This window comes from Tiliqua scincoides, chromosome 4 (assembly GCF_035046505.1).
Source record: "Tiliqua scincoides isolate rTilSci1 chromosome 4, rTilSci1.hap2, whole genome shotgun sequence".
NCBI classification, from domain to species: Eukaryota; Metazoa; Chordata; class Lepidosauria; order Squamata; family Scincidae; genus Tiliqua; species Tiliqua scincoides.
The window spans coordinates 119,031,700-119,058,431 of NC_089824.1; the positions used below are offsets into that span (position 1 = coordinate 119,031,700).

The 26,732-nt window shown below is 46.0% G+C and overlaps 1 long non-coding RNA gene across 2 annotated transcripts in view; it reads left to right on the top strand.

Annotated features, from left to right (window-relative positions):
* LOC136648904 (uncharacterized) overlaps positions 1 to 12,991 on the top strand; it is a 150,017-nt gene extending 137,026 nt beyond the window's left edge. For both annotated transcript variants that reach the window (XR_010794354.1, XR_010794355.1), the window contains 3 exons: positions 9,712 to 9,764; positions 11,584 to 11,671; positions 11,769 to 12,991. This is a non-coding gene — a long non-coding RNA (uncharacterized lncRNA). The remainder of the gene's footprint in view (positions 1 to 9,711; positions 9,765 to 11,583; positions 11,672 to 11,768) is intronic.
* Positions 12,992 to 26,732: the final 13,741 nt, after the last annotated feature.

Below are 26,732 nucleotides of genomic sequence, written 5' to 3' on the forward strand. Positions count from 1 at the left end.
ATGGAGCTTAAGATAACATATGTTCGGTTTCCAGACCATCACCCACCCAGGCACTGAAAAGACCTAGAGCAGCTTAGCTTCCACAAGGTGGCTGTGTCATGTACCTTCAGCCCATATCCTGGGAACTTGGCACCTTGAGTTAAAAGGATTAAAGTTAAAAGTGGGTGATCGGAGAGTCCTCTGCCTGAGATTGTAGAGAGCTGCTACTAGTCAATGCAGGCAAGACTGGTCTAAATGAACCAATGGTCTCACTCTGTACAAGGCAGCACCATGTATGTAAAGATTGGGGCAGGGAACAGATGAATAAGATGGGGAGCCGCTGAGAGGGAAAACATGCACCAAAACAAAACAAAATCAGAGTGGCTGTCTTCCTTTGGATTTGAGGCTGTTTGTGAGGAGGCAAGTTCCAGCTAGGAATGACAGATAGGGATGCAAACAAGGTAAAGGATACCCAGACTGGCTCCTGACTGAGGAGATGGGACTCCAGAGATGAGATCCCAGACCACTTCCATAAAGCGAATATCGCCATAAAGTGAATCACAGGCTTTTTAAAACTTGCTAGTAGAAAAGCCTATTCTGGTTAAGCACATGATGTACAGCATGTGGTGACTTTGTCTTCAGATGGTTTTAGGTTGCCATACTCAGTGCAGTCATAGCAGCAGCAGTAGTAATAGCAGAGGTGGCAGTGGTTCTTCCTGGCAGCACGTCCTAGTTGACTGGGCAATAAAGGGGAAGTCACTGAGGAATGTGGTGTCTGTACAGCTTGTGGGAGTTTCATATAATTTAAAAGTACCACGTTAGCAAAATCCTGCAAAGTGTAGTGCCCTAAAACATGGAACTACTGTACTATGGGCAAGTTCTCTTATCTGTTCAAAATGTAGTACCCTCATTATAACTGTTTCAGGACATGGTGTTTGAAAAACAGACTTGAAGCCAACTGGAATGGAAGCCAAATTAACTGTGTAGTTTTCTGTAGTAGATGGAAATGTGGGAGAAGGAAGAGAAAGCGTATTCTGGATAAAAAAATAGCTGTTTCAGGGGAAAAATGGTGGATGACTCTGAACATTCCCTACAGAAGAGGAAAGATGAAGAAATTGACAAAAAACTCATGTTGTGTTTGCTAACAGCCCAAGCCTATCTGGAGTTTATAGTAGAAGATCTTGAAATCTGCCACTATAATTTCTGGGCTGGTGGCAGGAAACCTGCTCTGCTGTTTGGTGGGTCACAGTGTGGACATCACAGGTGACAGTGACCCACAGAACCTTCACCACCACCAGCAGCAGCTACCACCACTGGAAAGTCAGTAGTGAGTGCAGTAGGGGGATGATTTAAGGCTGATCAGGGCAGGGAATGGGTGGTTTGGGGTAGAAGGAGGGAGATCTTGATGGCAGCCTCACATGCCAAGATCCTGCCCTCCTTCCTGGCCCAGACCTGCACTCAGAGACTTCTCAGACTTACACCAGCTAAAGAACTGGTTGTCTACAGGGAGGAAAGTAAATAACAGCCCAATTCTAAGTGGAGCTATTCAAAACTAAGTTCCATTGTGTTCAATGGGGCATGCTCCCAGGAATGCGCATAGGATTGTAGCGTAACAGTACAATCCTAACTTGCTCTGGGACTGGGAGGCTGGCTGGCCTATCCTGTATCCAATGCAAGATTGGGGCCCAAAGCAGCTCCGCCTAGGGCAAGGGTAAGTCACAGCAGCCCCAGTGCAGCTACTCAGATCTATACCACCTAGAGGTGGTGCATTCTGAGCAGCCCACAGCTGCCCTGGGCTGCCCAGGAACGGAGTTGGGATCTGGCATAAGTGCCGAATCCTTGCCCTTCCCCTTGCACACACCACCCGTCCTCCCCCCACCCCAAAATGTCTACCTCTTGCCCTCCACCGACACCCCACATTCCCACATCGGCCTTTCCAGGTTGGCACAAACTTACCAGTCCCAGAACTTGCTCTGGCAAGGGGAGGCCAGCACATGTCCTCGTACTGGCCTCTCTGACTCACAAGTCCAGAATCATTACAATAATTTTTAGCAAGAACCAGTTACAGATCTCTTTTGTGCCTCCTTATGGTTGTCTGTGACCAATGCAATGACTACATGGTTTAAATGCTTACGAATCTTCACAGTGCACAGTTGCCTTCCTACCTTCCTTCTCTCTCTCTCTCTCTCTCTCTCTCTCTCTCTCTCTCTCTCTCTGTGTGTGTGTGTGTGTGTGTGTGTGTGTGTATGATTTATGAATTTACATTCAGATTAGATTTTTTTCTCTCTCTCTCACTGGTTCAATCATAGCTGTTAGATGAGTGAATTCAGCACGTTTGCCATTACAGAACTGTGGAGAATATTCAAATATGTACTTAGTCTCAGACTTGATGATACTTGAAGGTTCTTGTAAAGATGCTCTTCAGAGAGAAAATTTGAAGCAATTAATCAGCCCCTGATTTGCCATGTCAGCAATTACATATTTATGCAATGCAGACAAATGCTGCCTAAAAGGATATTCACAGACTTTAGTGTAGCTAAATGAAGGATGTTTTAAGGATAGATTCAAGGCTGTTTCTAGTGTGTTCTCTCTAGGATAAATCAGCCGGAAAGACAACTTTCAGCATCCTTAATACATCCTTAATGTTCCTTGACAGCCTTTTTATTTCTTTTATTTAGACACATTATCTAAACCAGGGGTCTCTAAACTTTCAGGCCAGAAGTCCTCATCAAATATGGTGTTGAGGGCTGGAAAAATAAATACATTTTAAATAAATACATTAAAAGGTTTCAGAAAGCCTAAGGCCTTCAGACAGCCCAAAAACGTCTCTTTTGGTTTTTCAGGAAAACCAGGAAGTGATGTTTTTAGGCCTTTAGAAGGCATTCTAAGGGGAGGCACATGACCACCCCAGCCCTCAGAACATCCTCCAAACACAACTGGAATACAGCTGTGGTCACATTCGGTTGAGCGGGCCGGAGGCTTGCAGGGGTCCAGAGGCTTGCCGTGGGCCGGATAGAGGCTTGTCACATCTGGCCCCCGGCCAGGGTTTGGAGACCCCTGATCTAAACGTTTGTAGGCACATCTATGTGGCACTGGATGTTTGCAGGACAGCATGACCCAGGTCAGTAATGAGACTTTAGAATTGGAGTGATGGCAAGAGGCTTCAGATCCCTCTGGCCTTGAGGAAGGCCCCTTTTTAATTTGTCAGAGTAATCAAGTAAGGGTTTCCAACCCTAGCTACCTTCTCCAACTCTACGGCTAAATTTAGTCAAGGACTCCATGCAAATTGAGCCAGAGGAAGGGATGACAGGAGGGTGGAGACAGCAGCAGCAAATGCACTAAGGCGGAGAGATGCACATGCTCTCTGTCCTTGTGCCTTCCCCAACCCGGAGCAAACTGAGCAGCTAATCAGCTGCACAAAGCCTCTGTCCTGCCCCCTAGAAAGGGCATGGGCAATAGCAGTGGTGTGAGGCACGCCACCTGCTGTTAGAACAGAGCAACAAAAAATGTACTCTGAAATTAAGTAAGTCTCCATGGCCTTCCAAAAAAAGTCTATAAAGGCAAAATGGCCTCTGACAGAAGATCACCTTGGTGAAGCCCTGAAGGTCATGGCATTCAGACGTTGTCATCAGATGTTCAGCGTCTCCAGGGGAATGGCAGATGGACAATGGCATTTCCTATTGAAAGATCCCACATGATGATTCTTATTGCATGGAAATTTGGCTCTCTGTAGTCTTTGTTCACATGGTGAGTGAAATGTGCCATATATTGGGATGGTCATAATCCTGGTGACATTTAGGGTCTGAGCCCTAGAAGGGTGCAGGCCTGGGGCAGTGTGCCTCCCCCCGTATATTGGTCATGAAACTGCAGGGCCCAGGGTGGCAGCTTCAGTTGCCCTATTCAAGGGATGGCTCTATTAGGGTCATGAGATAGCTAGCAGTCTGGGAGGTTAGAGCCATCACATGGGACACATCTAACCCTGCAGACAGCAGTAGCTCCTTTCAATCCCACTGACTTCCTGCCTCTCTCATACACGCACAGCCTCCCTTGCAAGAGGATTGCTCCCTTTCATGCATCCAATTCCTAACGTGCACCTTATTCATAGAACAATTTCACACCTGCTTTACATCAGCTCCACTGATCTCCTGGTTATTTACAATCTCAGTGTAAACTGTTTGAGGTGGTAGTCGTTACCTGCCATAATTGTTTTGGCAATAAAACCGCATGCCTGTTAAAATGCTATTGTCGTTTGGATCTCCCTCCCTCCTCCCCCCCCCCCCGCACCAACTGGCAGCAATTCATGTAGAAAGAACATAAAGCTCATAAAGCTTTGTCAAGGTAGCCTTTATTGTCATTGATGCTGAAATTACAGCAGTGCTCAAATTGCTTGGAAGATTTGGTTTGGGTTGCCTTTTTTGATAGTGCAAATAGAAGTAGTCAATCTATCCCATTTTAAGGTTGAAATAACATGGCCTACAGAGCGGTTCGATTGCAGGGAAGGAAAAGTACTGCCTACTATGCAAGATTCAGAAGTGTTGATGCCTGGCTTCTGTGAGACTCTGAGCAAAACTTCTCTTTTCCATCTCATTTTGCTGATCGCCGGCAGCCCAGTCCTTTGGAAAATTCACAGAACTGGGGCCGGTTCTCTCTGTGCTGACATCCTCTCTCTCACCATTTTATGAGAGTTGCAACTGAGTTCTATAGAACCTACTCCCAGGTAAGCGTATCTAACATTGTGGCCTTGTATACTGATGTGGCTCGGTTCCCATGCTGTCACCTTTCCAACGGTCCTTCAGTCTGTCCTACCTAATGAACATTCTTGCTCAGTGTTCCATTTCCTGTGTTAGGCTGCAGACACATATCAGCAAAGCTTTATTTATTTATTTTTTTTATTATTATTTTTTTCAAGGCAGAGGATACCAGATAGAAGAAGGGGGAAAGAAAAAGGCAGCCTTTGGCAGCCGCATGCATGGCTTACGTTGTAGGCCGACCCTGATGGGAACTATCCGTTTCAGTTCTATTTAGTCACTGATTGAGCCTAATTTGAACAATACTTTGCTGTTCTCTGCAAGGTAGACCCAGTCCAATCATCTCAATTAAGATCTAATGCAAACTGACAGGAAGTGGGCGAGACGGAGGGCCCTGGTTTATTGTGCCATTTCGCTTAGCTCTATATTTTAGATAAGATGATGCAATTTTATAACGACGTAGCTTATGCCATAATGCATATAAACGATTTCTTGCCCATCCACTGCCATGTAACTAATTTTTACATCTTCTTACTCAATATGGTTTGCACCTCAAGTTAATTTCAAGCTCCCATTACTCTGGGAAGAGTAAGACAAGAAAAAGCGACGATAGAGCAGGCAGACTAAATTACTGGCATAAAATACAGAATATGAAAACTTGATCATGCAGAGACATTCACCTCTGCTAATTCATTCTGGCAAGCTGCAACCATGAAAATATGTCGTTTTATTTTGCCACTGAGTGTGCAGACAGACCTTCAGAAAGTAAAAATAAATTATGCTTTTTCATTTCCTCTGCTCCACCCTGGTAAGGTTAGCAGTAAACCAATCGCTAAACAAAAGGACACTTTAAAATGAATATATTTCAGCACAGTCTTCGGAGCAGCCTATAAAAATGTTTTGCTGACTGCAAAATGAAAAAAGTTAATCGTTAAAATTACATGCAAACTATGTCAAGCAAATATTTGTGTTTCAGCTTTGCAGAAGGAAAATGTACTTGCTCAAGGACCCTGGAAGAAAGTCAGAACATGTGCTTGAGTAAGCTATTCAGGGCAGAAACTTACTTTGTGATGCAAAATGTTGTGTACCTTAATTGTGGTCTGAATTAACATGGGACTTAGGGCCCTCCTGGGGGCCACACCATAATTTACTGGACCACTTGAAAAAAATTACAGGTGGGGCTTCTATATCCGTGGATTCTGTATCTGCTGATCTGACTCAACAAGGATCCCCTGAACCCACATTAACTAAGACTTGGTCCAACTTGAGCCCTCCGGAGGCGACTGGAGTTGTGCTCTGGTCACCTCCAGAAGACTTTCTGAAGCCCACAGAAGCCATGTATGTCTCCCTGTGTCCTCTGCAGGCTTCAGAATGGTCATTTTGGCAAAAAGTAACTTCCGGTTCCCCAGGAGGGGAAGCCCCTCAGAATGCCTTATAAGGCATAAAAATGTCACTTGCATGTTTTCCCCCCTTTTTTTACTGCAGTGGCCATTCTGAAACCTGCAGAGGCGGCAGGCAGACATGTGCAGCCTCTGCGGGCTTCAGAAAGCCCTCCAGAAGCAACCGGAGCTGTGCTTAAAGGGGCTGAAACCATGGATTTCATTATCCTCGGTTTTTGGAATCTGCAGGGGGAAGGTCTGAGAAAGGACCCCCGTGGATATTGGGGCCCCACCTATAGAACATTAGGGAGCTCCAGTAAGGTTCTGAGGAGGCCACTCAAACTTAACTGCCAGGCGTATTATGAAATGAGGCTCAGAATGGGGCCATGAGAAGAAAAAGGGTTGAGAAACTCAGCTATAAACAAGAACCGTAATCAGTAATTCACACCTGTGATCTACCCAGGCAAAAACATCTCATCAGCCATGTATGTCCAAGAGGGAATAAATCTTTTGCGTTTATCATTTTCTAGAGACAGCAAAAATAGCATTATTTTCCCATTCTGCCACACATTCCACAGTGGCTGTCTTCTACAAATTCTTGATCAAGCACACACGCACATCTCTCATACATGCAGTCTATCTCTGGCAGACATGTTCACACACCCAACTCCTCAGATGCTTACAAATGCACATGAATACACATACATGGAGTAGCACAACAGTTACTATGTGTTCTTTTGATAGTGTTACATGGTCAAAGTTTTCTTTTCTTTATTTCAAAGCATGTGGGAGACACACATCTATGCACATATATGTGGTGCTGCATGCCTGTCCAAACACTGCATTTTCCAATAGATTGATCCATTCTGACAAAAGCAAAAAAGTACCATCAAGGTGTTGCCCTTGAACCCCCAAAGGCAACGTCTGGTTTGTTGCCCAGTGTGCCCAATCTCAATTAACCATGCTGTGGGATAATGCTCAGGAAACAGCTGGTTTATTGCTGGTACCAAAGCAAGGCAGCAAGGAGGCAGTGCCTCAGATCATGTGCAAAGTTCAACTGGATGCAGTCAGCCTTTTATACTCAGTTCAAAGCAGTACAATTCAACAAGCAAAGGTTCAGTAAATTTCCATCTCTGCTTCATTCAAGCTCCTTCTTACCCCTCCTTTTGTTGTTGCTGTTGCAAGATAATGCAGACCGGCTCTGTCTGATCTTTAAGGACCAAGGGACTGGGGAACTGGGACTAAAAGCACTGAATGAAGGCAAAAGGTTTGTAAGCATTTAGTTTTTCTCTTATCTCCAAGCATGGAGTCACTTTTGTTAAAGCATATAGCTCCCTGCTCTTAGGACGTTCCATGTCCTGACCTGGACTGAAAGGGGAGCCTGTGGCATCAAAGATCTAATACAGTGAGTCCAACCTTTTTCATCTCACAGCACACTGTCAAGGTACTAAAATTGTCAAGGCACACCATTAGGTTTTTAACAATTAACAAGGCACACCATGCTGCCAGTGGTATGCTAACATCTTTCATTGACACTACTAAAAAATGACCTTCCCCCAACTTCCTGTGGCACACCTGTGGACCACTCACGGCACAACAATGCGCCATGGCAAAATGGTTGAAAATGGCTGGTCTAATAGCTACAGAACACTCTGCTAGGGAAATGCATCTCTGGGCATGCAAAACTTTTCCTCCAGGAAGGAGGAACTGAAACAGGAGCATGAGTCATTCTTCAAAGACCAGAAGAAGGCAATGCATCTGCAGCAGACATAAATGTACAAAATATTTCCCACCCCTTTCTCTGTTAATTATTAAATGGTAACCTTCTGCATGTCTTTTCTCTTCTTAATTTATTCGGTATTGTAAACACCTTCAGGCCAAGATGGCTAATTTATTCTCTGAAGCTTGGCATATTCTGCAGAACTGGGATCCGGGAGGGTGAACACTGCAACATGGATTAGTTATTTATATTAAAGATTTGCCTGCCATAAAATCTACAGTTTTGCATGCTGTAGAAGTTGGCTTGAGGCTGTAGAAGGAGACAGGATTCTTCTCCATGAATTATATTTTCTTTTACAAGGTTGGCTTTAGGGATTTCAACTTTTTTTTTTTTTTTTACTATTTAAAATAACTTGAAATCATTAGCAAAGAAAACAAGGGGACTAGATGCTGTGAGGTAACATGGGGAGCTTGCTCAAAGGCAAAGAAGAACATGGAAAAATTAACAAAAACTCAATAAATCTTAGCTCAGATGTGTTGATCACAAGAGAGGAGACGAGGATTTGATCACATACGGAGCCCATGTGAGCAGGAGGAATGGGATCACAAAGAACGTGTGCGGCTGGAGTGGGATCACACCTGCAGATGACGGGCCTGTTGCTGTGCCTGCTGGCTATGTTGCCTAGCAAATAGTGGATTTTCTATATGTGTGGAAGTGGCTGCACATACATAGAGTATTCCACAACCCAGCTGGGGATGTACATGGTCCCTCTCCAGCCAAGGCTGCACCCTGCAGCTGCTCAGAGGCATGACAAGTGGTTATACAAGTAATAGATGGGCCTTTGGCCTGATCCAGTGGGGCTTTTCTTATATTCGTATGTTCAAGTGAACGTGTGACCATGAAGTGGGATCCTACCCACTGGCCACACTCCCCACCAACAGACATCTCAAACTGAAATGGACATCTTTTCAATAGGATCTTCTGAGATAATGAACACCTGTGTCACAATAGGCACCATCTTGGAATTGCACCTCTGAATTGCGCCCTAAGTTGTAGTCAGTTTTTGCATAGTTGGGATCCACTCAGTTCTTTAGTCACCGATCTGGAAGCTTGAGGTGTAGTTTCTTATTGAGTATTGAGTATTTATTAATTAATTAATAAAATTAATTAATTAATAAATCTCTTATTGAGTATTTATTAATCAATGTTCGCCTAAGTGATTGGGCCCCACAAGATGTTGCATTAATCTTGCAGTACATTTATAGAACGTATACTGTATGGTCAAGTAATTTTACAAGTGCATTACAGTAATTCCTCCCATAACTCTGCTTCCTTTAGTGCTGATTCATTACAGTGCTTTGTCCCAGAGAGATTAACAGTTGTTCTAACCAATGGGAGCAGTGAATTCTGGTCCAATCAGCTCCCATTTTCTGCGTATTAGATGAATCATGCATTTTATATCACCGTTTCATGCTGCATTTGGTTTTCTTGAACAGCCCCCCTGCATTATATGTATATTTACCAATGACATAAATTGTTACATACAAAATGTGAAAGAGAGATAAAAGAGCAGAATGTGGAATATTTCTGTCTTTACAATTTCAAGTTTATTTTCCTTTTGACTTTGACCAGGGGCATCCTTTATTGCCATAATTTGATTAAAAATTGGCAAGGCTGCCAGGGCCAGATAAGTCTGCCTTGGGGGACTGGACCAAGCCACTGGCCTTCAGTTGGCAATCCCAGAGCTACTGGATTAACTGAGAAAAACTGACAGTCCAGTGGATGCTTTGTGAATATCTCCATGGTGACTGATACAACATAGGTTCTGTATTTAATAAGCATATCTACTAATTAAAATGTAACACTGAGACTTTATTTCTTACAGCACAAACAACCGGATTTGACATATGGTGCTTTGGGGAACACTCAACAGCCAAGGTAAAGGCAATGTCTAGAAACTGTAAACTGTACATTTAGTTCAACTGCCAGCAGGAAAGAAGTGGTTGAAGAAATTAAGAAGATGCACCTCACACACGCACACACAAAATCAAATGTAAAATTGGTCCCTAATGAATTGCCACTAGTGTAAACTAGTCATTCCCTTTCCAGATTGTACATTTTCGCTAATCTGAGGCAAAGCACTTAATGCTCCCATGAAGTCTGTCAAAACTTCAAGGAGATCCATTGTGGGCAAGAGGCTTACAGAAAGGAAAGTGGATTTAAATGCCCTTTCCCTGCTGCCATTCCCCTCTCCCCCACTGGATATACGAGTATGCACTCGTAGTATGCACTTTTCCAGCATGCCTGCACTGACGGGGTGGGGAAGGATAGAATTGGGCCAAAAACAAAACAAATTAATTCCCTGATCACTTCCAGCTAGAAATGGTCTTAGGACAAATGTCCAAGGAATCCTGGTCACCTCAACTTACTGGTGAGTAAGTGGGTGCATGTGCATGTACCAGCATTTAGTATCCATAGCAGAATCAGGAGGATCATGACGAGCATCAGCTGTGCTTGGGCTTAAAGAGTCTCGGTTGGATGTCATCAAATGATCTTATTGGAAGAGTGGAACCCGTTTGGCTTCTGCATCCCGCTCCTTTAGCCTGGACAGATGGAATAGCTGCTTAAATGGCAGCTGCAGGCTATCTCTAGGCAGAATAGCGACAGCAGACAGGGCAAATCCTAATCTACATGTGGCTGGGGGGGGATAATGGCTTTTCAAACAAAGAACAAAGAATAATTCAGTTTATTATGCTACTGAATCTGCACATCTGTCTCTGGGAGTTAGAAGTGTCCAAAACTAAGGGGAAATAGGCAAAGAATAGGTGAAAAAAACAAACATGACATTCATCACATTAAGCCCATTGAACTATTTGTGTTCGATTATAGTGTTTCATTTTGGTACCTGTCTTAGTTCTTGTATTTGTAAATCCTCAGTATCTGTATACTCAATTCCCATGGATTCACTTGTCTGCAGGAACAAAAGTATGACTTAGGTTGCACCATTTGCAATCTGTGGCCATTTTGAAGTTATCTGCAGCTTCCATGGCCACCCTGAAGTTATTTGCAGCCATTCTGAAGCTATCTGTGGAGCCATTCTGAATCCTCACTGGCCATTTTGAAGCTATCTGTGGCCATTCTGAAGATATTCTGATCATTTCCTGGAGCTGACAAAAAGGGGTGCCAAATTGATTTCCCCCCAAATCCATCGATCCCATAGGATCAATGATTTGGTATCCACTGATTTGGTATCTGTTGGGTTTTCCATGCAGATTTCCAGCAGATAATGAGAATTAATTGAATTTGTAAAATTCTAACTCTTGATGGATTCATATTTTGACAAAACGTTCATGCATATAATGACTTACTCCTGACTTATTTCCATTCTATTTATTTTATTTATTTGAAAAATGCATATCCTGCTCCATAGCCAAAAAGGGTCTTTTGACAGCTTTAGTACTACCATGTTTTGTTGTCGCCATGGATGAAACAGTTATGCTCAGCACATCAGCGTCTCTCATGAACAGATGCACCATGGGAAGTGGACAGAATGTGCTATTAAGTTGGATTTTCTCCAACAGCTTGCTATACAGAAAGATTATGAAACAAATTATAAAATAAATCCATTAGCAGTTTTTGCACCAAGTTCCCAAGCCCCTGCTCTTTGTCCATGTGACTAGTTCCATCTCTAATATATTCATTTATGTAAATTTATTCAAATTTTAAGTGTAAATTAATTTTTTTTTTTTCATGGCAGCTGTGAAGGAAGAGACTACACTGCCCCAATACAGCCATTGGGTTTTTGACCATGTGACCTACCATTGCTGTTTATCTACCCTTGGAAGGTGAATAACCATGCAAATTGGTGAATTTACATTGCTTATGCTTCATACAAATTTGAATTCCTTGACACAGAATTTAAATTTCCTTTTTTTGTGTAAGATTTGCAGAGTCCTGAAACGTTTTTAAACTGCTGTTATGCAAGTAGATGAACCATCAAAAGACAATACTGAAGTGTCAATAGTTGTACCTTCTACTCCGTAAAATGAAACTGAACAAAGAGTTCAGACAGAAGATGAAGATGGAATGGAAAACCTATTGAAATAGCGTTGCAGCCCACCTGGAAGAGGCAGCATCCAGTGACAAGTGAATTCTGCCTCTGTATCTGACCCTCAGCACTGAATGGTAAAACCAAGTTGACCAATGACAATATCAAGAAAGCAGATGGCACCTTAACAGACCAAGCAAGAAGAGCAAGCAAAATTCAGGCGACATCAGGGCAGCACCAATCTCGTATGAATATTAAATATTCATAAAAAGTGGAAGAAAGGCTATTTGGACATTTTGTGCATTTGAGGGAAGAGATCTTCCCGTGTACACAAGAACTTCCAAAAAGTTACCGGGACAAAGCCATCAAAATGTCTACTGGTTGCTACCAGAAGAATCTTTTATTACGGTCACTGACCAGTACAGTGGTTGCTACCAGTAATCCCACTGGTTGCTACCAGTAATCTACTGTAATCCTACCCAAGGGCCAATTCATATTTTGCATGACACTCGTGTTGGCATCATACTAATGATGCCTCTGAAGTTTGAAAATAAAGTGTTTGAAATATGAATGTACCCAGCTTGCAGTATGTGGCTGTATTTTGACAGGAGTTCCTGAACATGGTCTTCTGCCCATAATTGAAAGCAGGAACTTTATGAGCTTACATGCCAATTCCGCACCTGTGTGGTCTGTATTCCTCAGACAAGGCACTTGAAAGAGGCAGCTGCTGCCCAGATTTGTCAACAGCTGAAATTACTTGAACTTTTCAAAATGGACATGCCATTTACAGAATTACAGACCAAACATCTTAGAAATGAGACATGCCTAGACACTGCTTTGCTTTCCCCTGCATCAGAATTTCAGTGTGGTATTGTGAGAACATGCCTGCATTCCGAGAAGCAACAACATGTGCTGGGCAGTAATTACAAGCCAATGTAGAACACTTTTAAAAAGCAAATGGCTCACCCATCTCTATTGTCTGCCTACACACCAGTGTTTGCCACAGTGAATGACATAAACCAATGCAAGACAAATATATTTAAGAGGGAACGAGACACTGAATCATAGAATACCAGAGTTGGATGAGATCATGGAGCTTATCCATTCCAACCACAAAGTAAAGGTAACTGCAGCATCTCTGACAGGTGGCCACCCCACCTCTGCTTGTAAACTTGTGAGAGAGGTCCCACAGTTGTATGAGACTGTTCCAGTGCCACCCAGGTACTCAAGTTAGAACATTCTTCCTCAGTGGTCAGGTGACTGTAGACACATGCCAATCGGGGAGGTGTGTGTGGTTGTGGCAGGTGAAGCAGAACCATTCCTTTCATAGTTCATGGAAAAGCACCGCAGCTGCCCCACCTGCTTACACCTGAGGAGGCTCTCCTTACACCCGAGGAGGCTCTCCTTATACCAGCTTTCTCAGGTGTAAGGAGAGCCTCCTTGGGTGTAAGTAGGCAGAGCAACTGGGTGCTTTTCCATGGACTATGATGGGGTGGTTCTGCCTCACCTGTGACCTCCAAACCCCCACAGGAGCAGGTATGTCGGTAGAAGGGGCATTCCAGGGGGAGGATCAGGACCAGCTAGGGACATTTCAAGAGTGGGCATGGGTGGATATTGGGGGCAGTGGTGGTACCAGTATCCTATGCCCTGGCTTGGGTTAAACATGCCCCCTTGGATTGGCAGCTAAAGAGCTGGTACAGAACTGAGTGGGCCATTGGGACAAAGCAGTGGAGCAGTAAGTAGTTTTTTTATTTACTTCTCAGTTGCTGCCTGGTCCCTGCCAACCCAAGGCATGCAGTGAAAGCTGAGCCAGCATCAATACATGCTCTGGGCCAGCCCAGGATATGATTGGGCTGTAAGACACCTCAGTCGTTTTTACACATGCTGCTGCCAAGTCAGGTTTCTCCCATTCTGTACTTGTGCCTCTAATGTTTTGAATGCACATCCAGGACTTTTGTCATTTGGAATCCTCATCTGGTTTGTGGGAGGCATTAGCTATCCCCTCCACACCCCAGCATTGTGTCATCAGCAAATTTGTTTGTTTGTTTGTTTAGACAATTTCTACCCTGCCTTTTCCAAAGGGGCCTAACACATATGCATAAGTTATCAGTGCTTTGTTTGAGATACTGAAGGAGAACTTAACACTGTAAGAAACAAACAGCCCAATCCTTGTCAGGCCTTATGCCTCCACAACACTCATTCCAGCAGCTTAAGGCTCTTTATGGCTATCTCAAAAAGTGACGATTGGCACAGCCTAGTTGCCACCACAAGCAGCAAGCGGTCAGCTCCCCATGTCAGTGGACTTCATGAAGTCCAATCTTCCAGTACAATTCCCCATGTGAGGAAGGAGCAAGGTAAGGGTGTAGATAGCTAGATTGCTGCTTTCTGTGTAGGCTTTTTGTGGATGTGTGTGTATGTAGGTGCTAGCATGATTGCATGGGCTCGGATTGGACTTGAATGTAATGTGAGGTAGGGGAAACAGTTGATTTGTTTATATTTTGGTAGTACCTGTTTACTCAGAAGTGAGCTCCTCTATGTACAGTGGGTCTTACTCCCATGTAGGTAAGTGTGCATGGAACTGCAGTCTAAGCAACTCACAGCTTGTGGTCCTGCTAATCAGTGATGGTCATAGCTGTACTGTGCACTTCTATGGCTCCATTTTTATCTATAAATCTCATCCAAATTCTGGGAAGTGGGGAACCCTCCTGCTGTGCCCCACTTCCTTTAAGGCTTCCGTTTCTCCTTGCTATGGGTTACCATTGTCTTTGACCTTGAAATTATCTTCTACCTTTGCCTTGTTTTTGAGTGTGTCTTCAGCTATCTGTATCACTATCTTTTTCAACTTGTACCCATTGAATTATCTTGGTATCGAGGAAAAAAATTGAGTCTTCCTAATGTGGCTTAATCTCCAAGAGCGAAGGCTGGGCTCTAATTCTTATAGGAGCTTTGAAGGTGTAAATTGGTAGTGGCCATGGTGAATTTAAGAGAGATAAACCTGTATGAAAGCAGTGTCTGTGAGGAGGAAAATGTGCTGCCTTTAATCTAACCCATTTTGTGCATTCCAGAGATCACTCTGCGTTATGAGCAATCCTAAATACAACAGTGCAAGCCATCAGACTTGGACCATGGTGGCTTAGGAAACTGTTTCAGCCATTTAATTATTTTGCGGGGTTTAGTGTGAGTCAGTCTCCGATGTCAATTACACATGTTCAAATCCCTCGATACTGCTGCGATGGACTGGTCGGGCAAAAATAAAGTACTCCTTAAAGTTAGTGCTAAACACCGATTCTCCCCTATCCCTCCCTTTGAAAAGTTTTGAAAACTTCATGAAGGTTTTCTGAGGCTGATAAAGCATCAATTTCTGTAGTAGTTTTGTTCACCGAAGATTCTCTGCTCCTGCTTCTAGCCTGGCTGCATGCATTTTTACAGACTCTGGAAAGTTCGTACAAGGAAGAAGGAAAACTGGAATGCATTGCAACTTAATCCTGTGCCTATCCAAACTTTGAGATTAGCCGGTTGCTCTTCAGGGGCCAGATAGGATTTCATTGCTTCACAAGTGATTGGCCACATCTCACTCCACACCTAAGTGGAGGAGTTGGTTTTTATTGTTGTTTGTTTTTCAGATTGTTCTGCAGTGGGTTTTAGCCAGGGAAGCATGATTAGCAGGTACAGTATAGAACAAGGTGTAGGATTAGGGATTTGGTGTCTACACTGAGGTGAGAGAGGGAGAACCAGAACTGGCCTCAAAAGTTTGGTCTGGCTTGGAGATGCAGGGTAGAGTCACCCAGGGGTCTTGACAGTTTATGGATCTCCTTCAAGGTAGGTGCCTGCTCTAAAGGGCAGAGGAGTTTGTGTAGATAGAACTCACAGCAGCTGTGAATCAATTGTATAATTCTATAAATATGACCTGTTTTTACTCCATGCCATCTGTCTCATGTGATTTGTGTTGGGGTACCTGGACAATGGGTCATCACTGATCAAACAGACAGTGTTTTAATATCACACCAGCCCCTAAAGCACAATGGCCTGAGTCCAGCTGATGGACCAGCCAGAGACCATACAACCCAGGAGAGGTAAATAAAGTCATTTTTTTACTTACCTTCCTGTAGGTTTCCTGATCCACAATGGGGACCTTTTGCTGACATTAGTATCAGGAGACTCTGGGAGTGGATCTGGGCTGGGAAGGTGCATACAACTTCATGACTGCTGCTGATATCCACCTCTCCTGCTCCCTCGCATCCCTGGTCTGGCCTTTCCTTGCGCCAATCCACCCCGATCCTCCCCATCACCAACATACCAACCATGGTGGAGGTTCTGAAAGTTACTGTCACCTGTGTGTGACCCCCAAGGCAGTGGCCCATAGAATGGAAGAGCGGCTGCTTCACCAGTAACCTGGGCCGTACACTAGCAGATTGCCAGATCCACCAGATAACCCCATGGAAACCAATGGAATAAGTAAGTAAGTAAGGGTGCAATCCAAAGCTGCACTGGAGCAGGCAAGCCAGGAGGCTTGCGCTGCATCCAACATAGGTTCGTTGGCTACAGCGGCTCAGCCAGGGGCAAGGGGAAGCTCTTCCCCTTACCTCTAGGTAAGTGCTGCTCACCCCAATGGGTCTCCTCGGACCTGCACCACCTCTGGAGGTGGCGCAAGTTCAAGGAGAGCAGAGTGGCTTGAAGCCACTCCGTTCTCCCTGGGGATGGGGGTTGGGATTCAGCATAACTGCCAGGTCCCAGCCCCGCCCCCAGCTCCCTGTGCACACGCCCCCAGGGCCGCCCATTGCCCACCCTCCTCCCACCCAGAAACGTTTCCCTCCGGCCTCCTCCCCATTCCCCCCTACCATCGCCGCTTGTGTTGGTGCGGGTGCGCTGACGCAAGCAGTGGCGAGGAAGCCGCTGTGGAGGCTTCTGCTGGCTTCTGCACGTCGGCGCATCTACATACGCCAACGTGGCTTCCTCCTATGGAGGCGCAAACATGCTTTACAGCATGTTTGCAACCCTCCCGGAGCACTTATGCTGGCCTATGTGCCGGTTAGGATTGCGCCCTAAATTGATTTGTTGTGACTAATGGCAGCTTGATTGGGCCAGCATTTTCAAAGGAATCAATTCCCACATTCAGCTGTGAATTGTCAGACATTGCATAATCAAGTGAGGAGCACTCTGGTGACGTATATGAACCAACCTTATGTGAATGGACATATTAAAATTCCTCTTAACATAATGGTTGGTTTTTAATTACTGACCATGCTTTCTCCCTGGGACAGTTTGTTTCTTTTAAAAGGATATTTATGATAGCTTGTATGTGCTGGTTGGCCTACCTTCACATTTCCTTTTTGAACTGTACTGACCTTTGGTACGTCGCCAAGGGTTTCGTTTTCTGCATCTGATGTTGAACTTTTGGTTTCTCCCTGCAGTGAGTCCTAATTATTCTGTGCTAATTAAGCAATGGAGTCCTGCTGTGAGAAATTCTCCCCTTGGAACCAAGTGAGCAAAGGTGGATGCATAAATTGTATAACATATGCATAAAAGCGTCCATTTTTTATTTCTTGTACTAATTTCATGTCCTAACATTCAGTAAAAAGAATTAATGTAATTCTTAATGCCATCTATATTATGCCGGATGTCTCGCTCAGTTCTTATCGCTAGCTTCCCACAAAATGCCACGTAACATATGCAGCCTGCATGGGGTTGCCCTTAAAAATGGTGCAGGAGTTACAACTAGTGCAAAATGTGTCCACTCGCCTTCTGAGAAATGTCAGGAAGAAAAAGCACTTTTGGCTGATTTTCCAGTTGCACCAATGGCCAGTTTGCTTTCAAGCTGAGTTGCAGTTTGCATGGCTTACCTTTAAAGCCCTTTATGACCAAAGGTGCATATACCATGTGACCTTCTCGCTCTCAGTGAGTCTCAGCTGCAGTGATTATGGACATTGAGTCAGACCTTCCTCCAAGCACCTTCCTCATGGGAGGTGAGAATATTACCCGCATGGTATAGCACCACCAGCTTGTTGGCCTTAAAATCAGTGGTTCCCAAACTGGGCAATGCATGGCCTCTTCTTCCTGGCTTGCTGGGCAGAGATAACATGAAATCTTGTGAGATCTTGCAAGAATTGCATGAGATCTCACAAAAATCATGAAAGATTTTGGCAAGATCTTGGTGAGGCGAGCCAGGAAGAAAAGGCCATGCGGTGCCCCTGTGAGTGTGAAGGGTGTTGTGACCACAATGAGTTTAAGAACCACTGCTTTAAAGTTCTGGAATCCCCTCCCACAGAATTCTCATCTCTCAAATTTTTCCTCTCTCATTTCTATTCTAAATGGATGCAAAACATTTTCATTTTGGAGAGTGTTACGATGTTGAGGTTTATTGTGAAGCTCTCCCTGTTAGATGAAGACCATTGCTCTTACAAATTTGCCATCTCAATGTATGGTTGGCAACTTTCAGTCTCGAAAGACTGATATAAGCCTACAGCACCCGGTATTCCCAGGCAGTCTCCCATCCAAGTACTAACCAGACCTGACCCTGCTTAGCTTCCAAGATCAGACAAGATCAGGCATCTGCAGGGTAACAGTTGTGATGGTTGGATTTTACGTATGCATGTTAGTGACTTCCTCTTACTGGGGGCCACCTGGTGCTGAGGAAAGGTGGGCTAAAAACATTGTTCAAATCCATGCATAACTTGAGGTGTGGTGATAAATGATTCACCGAGATGTCAAGTGATTCAGCCGAAGCTCAGCAGTGTGCTCCACAGAGTCCAACCTAGGTTAAAAGACTTTCAGGCAGGCTACAAACCAGAGTGCTTGAGAGAATGAAAATTTTGGAGCACTTCTCTCCCTCTCTCCACGATAACTGCTATCATTTACTAGAAAGGTCAGAGCTGGTCAAACGGCTGCTCTGTCCCTGCAGCGTATGGTTTGCAAATTACTCATCATTTTGGCAGGTAATCTTGACACGCCTCACAGTGGAAAATATGGGGTTAATTAAATGCTCTCTCCTCTGGTTTGCTTCTCTTACTAAAAAGCATACCTTTGTCACAGGTTGGAAATGCACCAGTATTGTCTCCTGAGCTGAACTCTGAATCAAGTGGACACTGGTCAACAGTGAAGGAAATTCTGTTGCCCGCTGAACGCTATTTTCCTTTGGGTTTCGCTCGTGCTTGCCTCATGAAGGGCTTGGCTGCCTGCCCTCATGAGTTGATTTAGGATGTTGATCTTCTAAGAAGACTGAAAAGATCCAAAAGGACCATTCCAAGTTGGCTGAATGGATGACAAAATGGCAGGTGGGATTTAGTGTATGTACTACAAAGTAGTAGTTTCAAAGTAGGTACAGAGGGCTGGTGCAGGGGAGCATCCTAACTTCACATACAGTATATGCTGATGAGTGACAGGACTATTGCACCCTGGACAATTGTGTCCTTGCCAAATGCGTCCCAGTCACTGGTATCCCTGGACATTTGCATCTGGTTTTTTGTGTCCCAGACATTTGTGTCTCAATATATGTATATTTGTATTAGATGTACCTTTTTATTTTTTAAATGCAAAGGTAGGGTTAGGACTGGGATAAGAGACTTCGTATATATAACATGGGGTTTGTTGTCCAGTTATAGTTTGCTTGTTGACCAGTTATAGCGGGACACGAATAACTGGGACGCAAAAAAAAAAAGACCAGACACGAATGTTCAGGGATGACAATGACTGGTACGCATTTGATTGGGGCACAATAGTCCAGGATGCAAATACCGTAGTGCAATTTTGTAGTGCAATTTTGCACTGGCCTGAGAAGTGAGATCAGTTTCCAAAGCATGCCTGGATCAAATCAATGCAACATGGCCTTAAATGGATGCCAAAGCCCAGGTAGGCTACAGGTATCAAGAACTGAAAGTAGTCAGAATTTTTTCCCCATTTTGCTTACCTGTCTTGCAATGTGATACTAGCACAATTCTTTCTTCTCAGGTGGGTTACAAACATAATGCTTGGAATCAATAGAAAACTACTGGGAATTCCTATAGGTGTATGCTAGGTTTACCTTTTATTGTTCAGTGGAATCTATAACTTCACAAAGGAAATCTATTTGCATTGACTTGTAATCAGTGGTGGGATTCAGCCGGTTCGCGCCTATTCTGTAGAACCGTTTCTTATTGTACTTCTTGGTTCTGCGAACCGTTTGTTAAAGAGCGCCGGCTGCGCTGCTCACAGGGGCTGGAGCGGCCAGTGGCAGCTGCGCACCATGTGGCCTTGTGCAGGTGCCCGATTGCCGCAGCTGAGCGCCTGGCACCGGGGAGCGCGTGCCTTGACAGGTCCCTGTGAGAGCCTCGCTGCACCTGCCCACGGCGCAGGCTCCAGAGCACCTCTCAAGCCCAGCCCCGCCCCGCCTGCCAGCCTGTAGGGCTGTTGGCGGGCGCCAGCTCTGCAGCGCGCGCGAGCTGTTGACGGGCTTGAGCTGGATGGGGCACACACACACACACACACACACAACATACAGCGTGGCTGCTCCTGCGCCCCCTCCGAAGCGCCACGCTCTCCAGCCTGCTGCTCCGGCAGCTGCTCACCCCTGGCAGAGGTGGGTCTCTCGGCTCCCCCTGGGCTGGGGCAGCCCCGCGGGATGCTGCGCCCCCCGGCCGGCTCCGCCCCGCGCCACCCAAGGCTGCTGCCGCGCGCCCCTGCGCCTCCCACGCTGCACTCCTCACAGAGGTGCCTGCAGCCTGCGCGGGGTCCGGCTGGAGGCAGCCACGGTTCCCCCCACCACAGAGGGACCCCCGCGAGCAGCGCTGGGACCCACTGGGGGGTCCCAGTGCTGGGAGGGAGGCAGGCAGGCAGAGCGCGCGGGCTGGCTGGCTGGCCGGCCGGCCGGCGGAGGTGGGCAAAGGAAGTGGCTCTGGGGGCGCCTGGGGGGGCTGCTGAGGGGGGAAGGGGAGGGCTGGGAGCGGGAGAGGCAAACTTCCCACCAGTGCATCTTCTCAGGCTTCTTCCCAGGGAGAAGTGAGAGCCCCAGCTTAGGCATACCTACTCAGAAATAAGCCCCCTTATAGTCAGTGGGGCTTACTCCCAGGTAAGTGTAGACAGGATTGCAGCCTGAGATGCACACCATCGGGGTCAGCACGCACACAGCTGCCCAGGGGAGGATGCTATGGGGTGAAAAGCCCCATTGGCTAGAATGGGACTGACTTCTGAGGAGACTGGCATAGGCTGGGGCTGTGAGGCTACCAATCCTGTCCACACTTCCCTGGGAGTAAGCCCCATTGAGTAGAATGGGACTGACTTCTGAGGAGACTGGCATAGGCTGCGGCTGTGAAGCTACCAATCCTGTCCACACTTCCCTGGGAGTAAGCCCCATTGAGTAGAATGGGACTGACTTCTGAAACCCTCTGGCGAAGGGGAGCCCTGCCTGCTCCCTCAGGGGACTGCGGCTTCCCCCACTCTGCTCTGCTTTGCGTTGCCCGCCTGGCCGGCTCCTCTCCTAGGAGAAGGAGGAGGGGAAGCCACGGCAGTTGGGAAGGGCGGGCGCCTCACAGGGGCAGCTGCCTTCCTCCTCCTCACTAGGGCAACTGGCTGAGGAGAGGAGCAGAGTCCCTACTTGTTGCTACTTCTTCTGCAGTAAGCAGGTAGCAGCACCCCGCAGGCTCTTCTTGGGCTTCCTCCCCCACCCCTGCTCCTGTCAGCTCTTGGGGTGGGCTCCATTAGCCCCATTTAACCCCCCCCCTATTGATTTGCAAAAGGGCTGAGCAGTGGGAGGGAGACTGCTTCTTGTGCCTCACTCTAGGTGACTGACCCACACACACACCACCCAGTCCTGTTACTATTGCAGGCATCTTCCTTCTCCAGCAATAGCTGTGGGGGAGAGTTTTGTTAATGAAATGCAGAAGGGGATTGGCTCCTTTGAGCATCCTTGAATTATACTCAGAGTTGCCTCAGGGTGTTAATTATATTTTTATGCATCTGGTGGTAGGCACAGTATTTTTCCTCATTTTTTTAAATCTGGGGTGTCCCTTAATCTATGGTTAAAGGGGCATTTGTATTCTGATTTTAACTATATAGACAACATGTGAAGCAAACTCAGATTAACCATGTGAGTAGCGTCATGCCTCTTTACAGCATAATAACTTATACAGATGAAGTTGGTTTCATCTCACGGAGTCCTCAGGAGTTGGGTTCATGCTAATTGGAGGAGAATGTTTTGAGTAGTTACACCATTTCTGCCCAATGTTGCATATTTGCAGCAGGGAACAAATGTGTACACCTGTAGGCTGGGCAAAAATGAGTTAATTAATATTGTATCTGCAGTGAAATGTATGAGGGTGAAACTATCATATTTACACTCGTACATTGTTTGTCAACCAGTGGTACGGGTACCACCAGTGGTATTTGAGTGGTACTTTCTGGTGGTACTTGTTGGACCTCCTGATATCGACTGCCTGGCAGCAAGACCAGTGACTAGGACACTGTTTCTCAACCAATTGTGCAGGTACCTGGAGTGGTACTTTCTGGTGGTACTTGTGACTCCCCTTCCCACAAGCAGCCCTGACCCCATGAAGCCCTGACCCTCTCTCCCATGCAACCCTGACCCCATGAAGCCCTGACCCCCAAGCAGCCCTGACCCCCCTCCCCACAAGTAGCCCTGACCCCCTCTCCCATGCAACCCTGACCCCCCTTCCCACAAGCAGCCCTGACCCCCATGCAGCCCTGACCCTCCTTCCCACAAGCAGCCTTGACCCCCTCTGCCATGCAACCCTGACCTCCCCTCCCCTAAACAGCCCTGACCCAAGCAGGCCTGACCCTGTCCCATGTGCACCCATGGGTGTCTGGATAATTGATGAGAATACTGGGGGGGGGGCTACTGGACACCTGATGGGGGATACTGGGGGGACTGGACATTGTCATTAGGACATAGAACCTGTTGTTAATTTATTTGAATCCCACTACTGCTTGTAATGTTTTATATGTGGAGCTGCCTTTGTAGCCTTCTCAAGAAGCATCAGTGGGTTCAGAACACAGCAGCCAGGTGACATGAATCATTTCTGGCTAAGTTTAAAAAGTACTTTGCTGGCTTTCTGTGCATTTCTGAGTGTAATTCGAAGGCGGTATACTGATCTTGACAGTACCTTTACCTTTACAGTATACAGGGATACAATCTCTACAGGGATTGTAAAATCCTGTACAATACAACAGGTATGAACTGCTTGGGTTTTAAGATCATTGGAGGAGGTTTTTCTCTGAGCTCCACATATGCTGGTAGCTGAAGCTTGGGCCTTCCGCATGCTGGCTCTCTATCTTTGGAAAGTCCCCTTGGTCAGTGTGCCTGGTGTCTTTGGAGCTTTAAGTGCCAGGTGAACACATCTTTACAGCCCAATTCTATCTCCTTGGCTGTCAGCATAACTAGCACTGCACTAGCAGAAACGGATTTATTGCTGTTTTACGGCAGTCATAAAGCAGATTCCACAAATATCCCCTTACCCCAAGGAGACCTCAAAGCAACCAGAAATCTCCCGCAGGATACAGCAGTAGTCACAGCAGTGCCACTGGGCTGTTATTCACCCAGACCTAATAGTCAGGCCTTGTGGTCTTCTGTCCTTTGCATAGTTTTAAGTTGTGAGGATTTTAATGGCTGCTGCTTTATGGTTTTTAGATTTTTTTTCCAGCTCTGTGCTTTTGCTATATTAAGAGAATATTTTAATTGCTCTGCATTTTTTAACAGCTGTTTTATAATAATAACTGAGAATAATAATCAAGTTGGTTTGGCAAAGCATTAAGAGCTATAAAGACATTTTTAGAGAAATTGCTGCATTTTTTTCTGACTCATTGGCAATGACAGCAGCAGGTGGAAATCATGACCTGAGTCTGTAGAAGGCAAAACCTCAAATTTGTAAGGTGATGACCAGAATGATCTAACAGACTTTTCTGTCTTGGCTCTGCAGTATATTAACAGTTTCCACTGACAGTCTTAAAATCATTGCAAAAGCTCAGAAATTGTTCCTGCATTCTGGTTGGCCAGTTTTATTAGTGAAGGACCATTATGTGAAGTGCAGTGCAATCCTAACCCCCAGGTTAGGCAGGCACAAAGAGTTGCACTGGCCTCCCCGCATCGGATTTGGACCCAGCAGGGTGAGTTTGTGTTGGCCGAGCTCAGCCAACACCGGGGTCTGGGAGGCGTGGAGGATGTGTTTCAGGAAAGCGGGCGGTCATGGGGACGGGTAGATGCGGGGGAGGAAGGCACGGTTATGCCAGATCCTGACCCCATTCCCTAGTGGTGCAGAGCAGCCTCTGGCTGCTCTGGTCTATTCGGATTTGCGCTGCCACCTGAGATGGCTCAGATCTGAGTAGACCCACTGGGGCCAGTGTTGCGTGTCACAGGGTAAGAGAAGAGTTTTCCCCATGCCTTGGGTTGCACTGATTCTGGCCCAAAACTTGCGCTGGATGCAGTGCAGGCCACTGGCCTGCCTGCTTCAGTGCAAGTTAGGATTGCGCCCTTAGATGCTCAACTCCCTCTAGTATTTATTGCATGTTAGACAACCAGTTGATATAGGGTTTTGGCAAGCTGGCATTAAGATGCACTTAAGTTCATTTTGGCATTTTGAAAGGCTATGAGCACAGTCCTATGCACTCAGAAATAAGCCCAATTTTGTCCAATAGTGTTTACTCCCAGCTATGTATGCGTAGGATTGCACTGTAAGCTACTTATCCTACAAAATCTTAAACGTTTTCAGGGAGATTGGTGAATGAATTAAATAATTTACAGGACGCAGTAACCAACAGCAACAGCAACAATAATCATGTATTATGTCCAAAATCATATTGCTCAGGATCTGGTCCAGGACCCCACTCGACTGAGGAGCCTGATGTGGCTGAGCTCCTGGTCAGTGGGCTTTAGTAGCAGCAACGCGGCCTCCTCGTCTTGCCAGTGGGGCTTGCCACTGGGGCTGGCCCCAAGGAAGCAAGAGGCTCTGGAGCCCCACACCTTCCTCCTTGATCACAATTGGGCTAGCCCTCTGCAGTCGAGAGAGCGGCCTGGCCAGGCTACTGGCATCTGAGGTGAAAGGAGCAAAGCCACTGTCAGCAGACTCCAGAGAAGCAAAGGTGGTGAATGCTCACAGCCTGGGAGGCTGTCAGGTTGAGCTTATGCAGCCCAGCCAGCAGGAGAGGGTGGAGCAAAGATGGAGGTGCTCCATTTAACCCCAAGCTAGCTGGCGATGAGAGTAATCTGGAGGAAGCTGGCTAGCAGGTAGGATGCTGGCCAGCTAGTGATCCTGAACAAGGCTGCTGATAGGGAGGAGGACTAGTGGGTGACAGAACCTCCTCCTGCCTGTCTTTGAGGCTCTGGGTTCCTTTCCAGCCTGGGAGACTGGCAGGAGCCCAGTCACAACTTTTTCTGGCTCCAGTGGTGGCCTCTTGCAATACCCCAATATCGGTCACCCCAGGGGCAGCCGTCCCTCCCCCAGCAGCGTGACACATATATAGGAGAGCAATATTTGTAGTAATGCAACACAGCAGGGGATATCATGGCATCAGAGGAATTGATTAATGGCAATTCAGGGTGCAATCCTAACCTCTTGTGTCAATGCTTTCCAGTGGGGCATGCGCTGCATCCTGCAGTTGGGTGTCATTCATGGACGCCTCCTCAAAGTCAGGGAATGTTTGTTCCCTTACCTCAGAGCTGCATTGCCCTTATGTCAGTGCTGGAAAGCAGTGACATAAGGGGTTAGGATTGCGCCCACAGTTATCCAAATGCTCAGTGGATCAGCTAGCTTGTTTCCCAGGTTAATCATAAGCATGCAACTCCCCCCCCATTAACATACTACATGGATTCTGTTAGAGCAGCTGACTATAGGAAAGAGAGGTGGATATTATCCATGAATGCTAAGAGAACCTCTGTTTTATGAGGCAGTGTACCTCTGCGTACAAGAAGCAGGGATCACAAGAGCTCACAAGAGGCAAGAGAGAATGTTACATCTTGCTGCATTTGAGGTTCTTGAAGGTTTCTGGCTGGCTAGCTCTGGAGACTGGCATTCCAGTCCTATCCTTCCTGGCGCCTGGAGGAACAGCAACACCAAAATGACAACTGTTGTCCATTTCCCCCTGAGGAAAGCCCCAGGCCTTGGAACAGGGCGTCTCACATCTGCAGCAGCTATGTTCTTACACCAGACTATGTAGGAGGAGGGTGAATGGACCACAGAAGCAATGTGGCGGTGATGCGTGATTCTAATGAATCATCTACTGAAAAAAAGATTCCATCTGTCACCATGCTGAATTCAATTGCAGAGATGATCAGGCTCCTAAACAATTTGTATGGGGTGCATATTTATATAAGCACACAGACAACAGTTTCTTAACTGGGCACCTTAAGGTAGACAGATGGGTGATTCCACTTGGCCACCGCCAACCACCTGTGGCCGACAGGGAACTTCAGGCAGTGCATGCAAGCAAACCTTGAAATTTTGTGTCCTCTTTTAGAACTTTCAGGCCAGGCATTACTCAATGGTCTGAGGAACTGGAAGACATGCTCCTGGTGATTGCAGACCTTCTTCCTCCTACGCTGAACTGTGCAGGATCTGAGTCTGTCACTGGTGAACATTTTAACTTTTCACTAAAAGGAGTTCTGCTCTTGAAGTGTCTATATTTCAAGGCCCACACAATACCTGAGATTTGCTGCAAGTGTTTTCCAGAACACTGGTCTTTCTGTCATAATTAAATGAGTGAAGTGTAAATTTGGGATGAACTTTGAAACCTTGGCATACTGAGAATTGTGTTTTCTTTTTTTTCCACCCAAAGCTTCCCCCTAAGCTAGCTCTAATTAGCAAATGCTTGCTTTGAATCTCAGAGCTTGGATAAAAAGATGCAAGCAACGGCATTAACAAACTCCCTTAGCAAAGTCC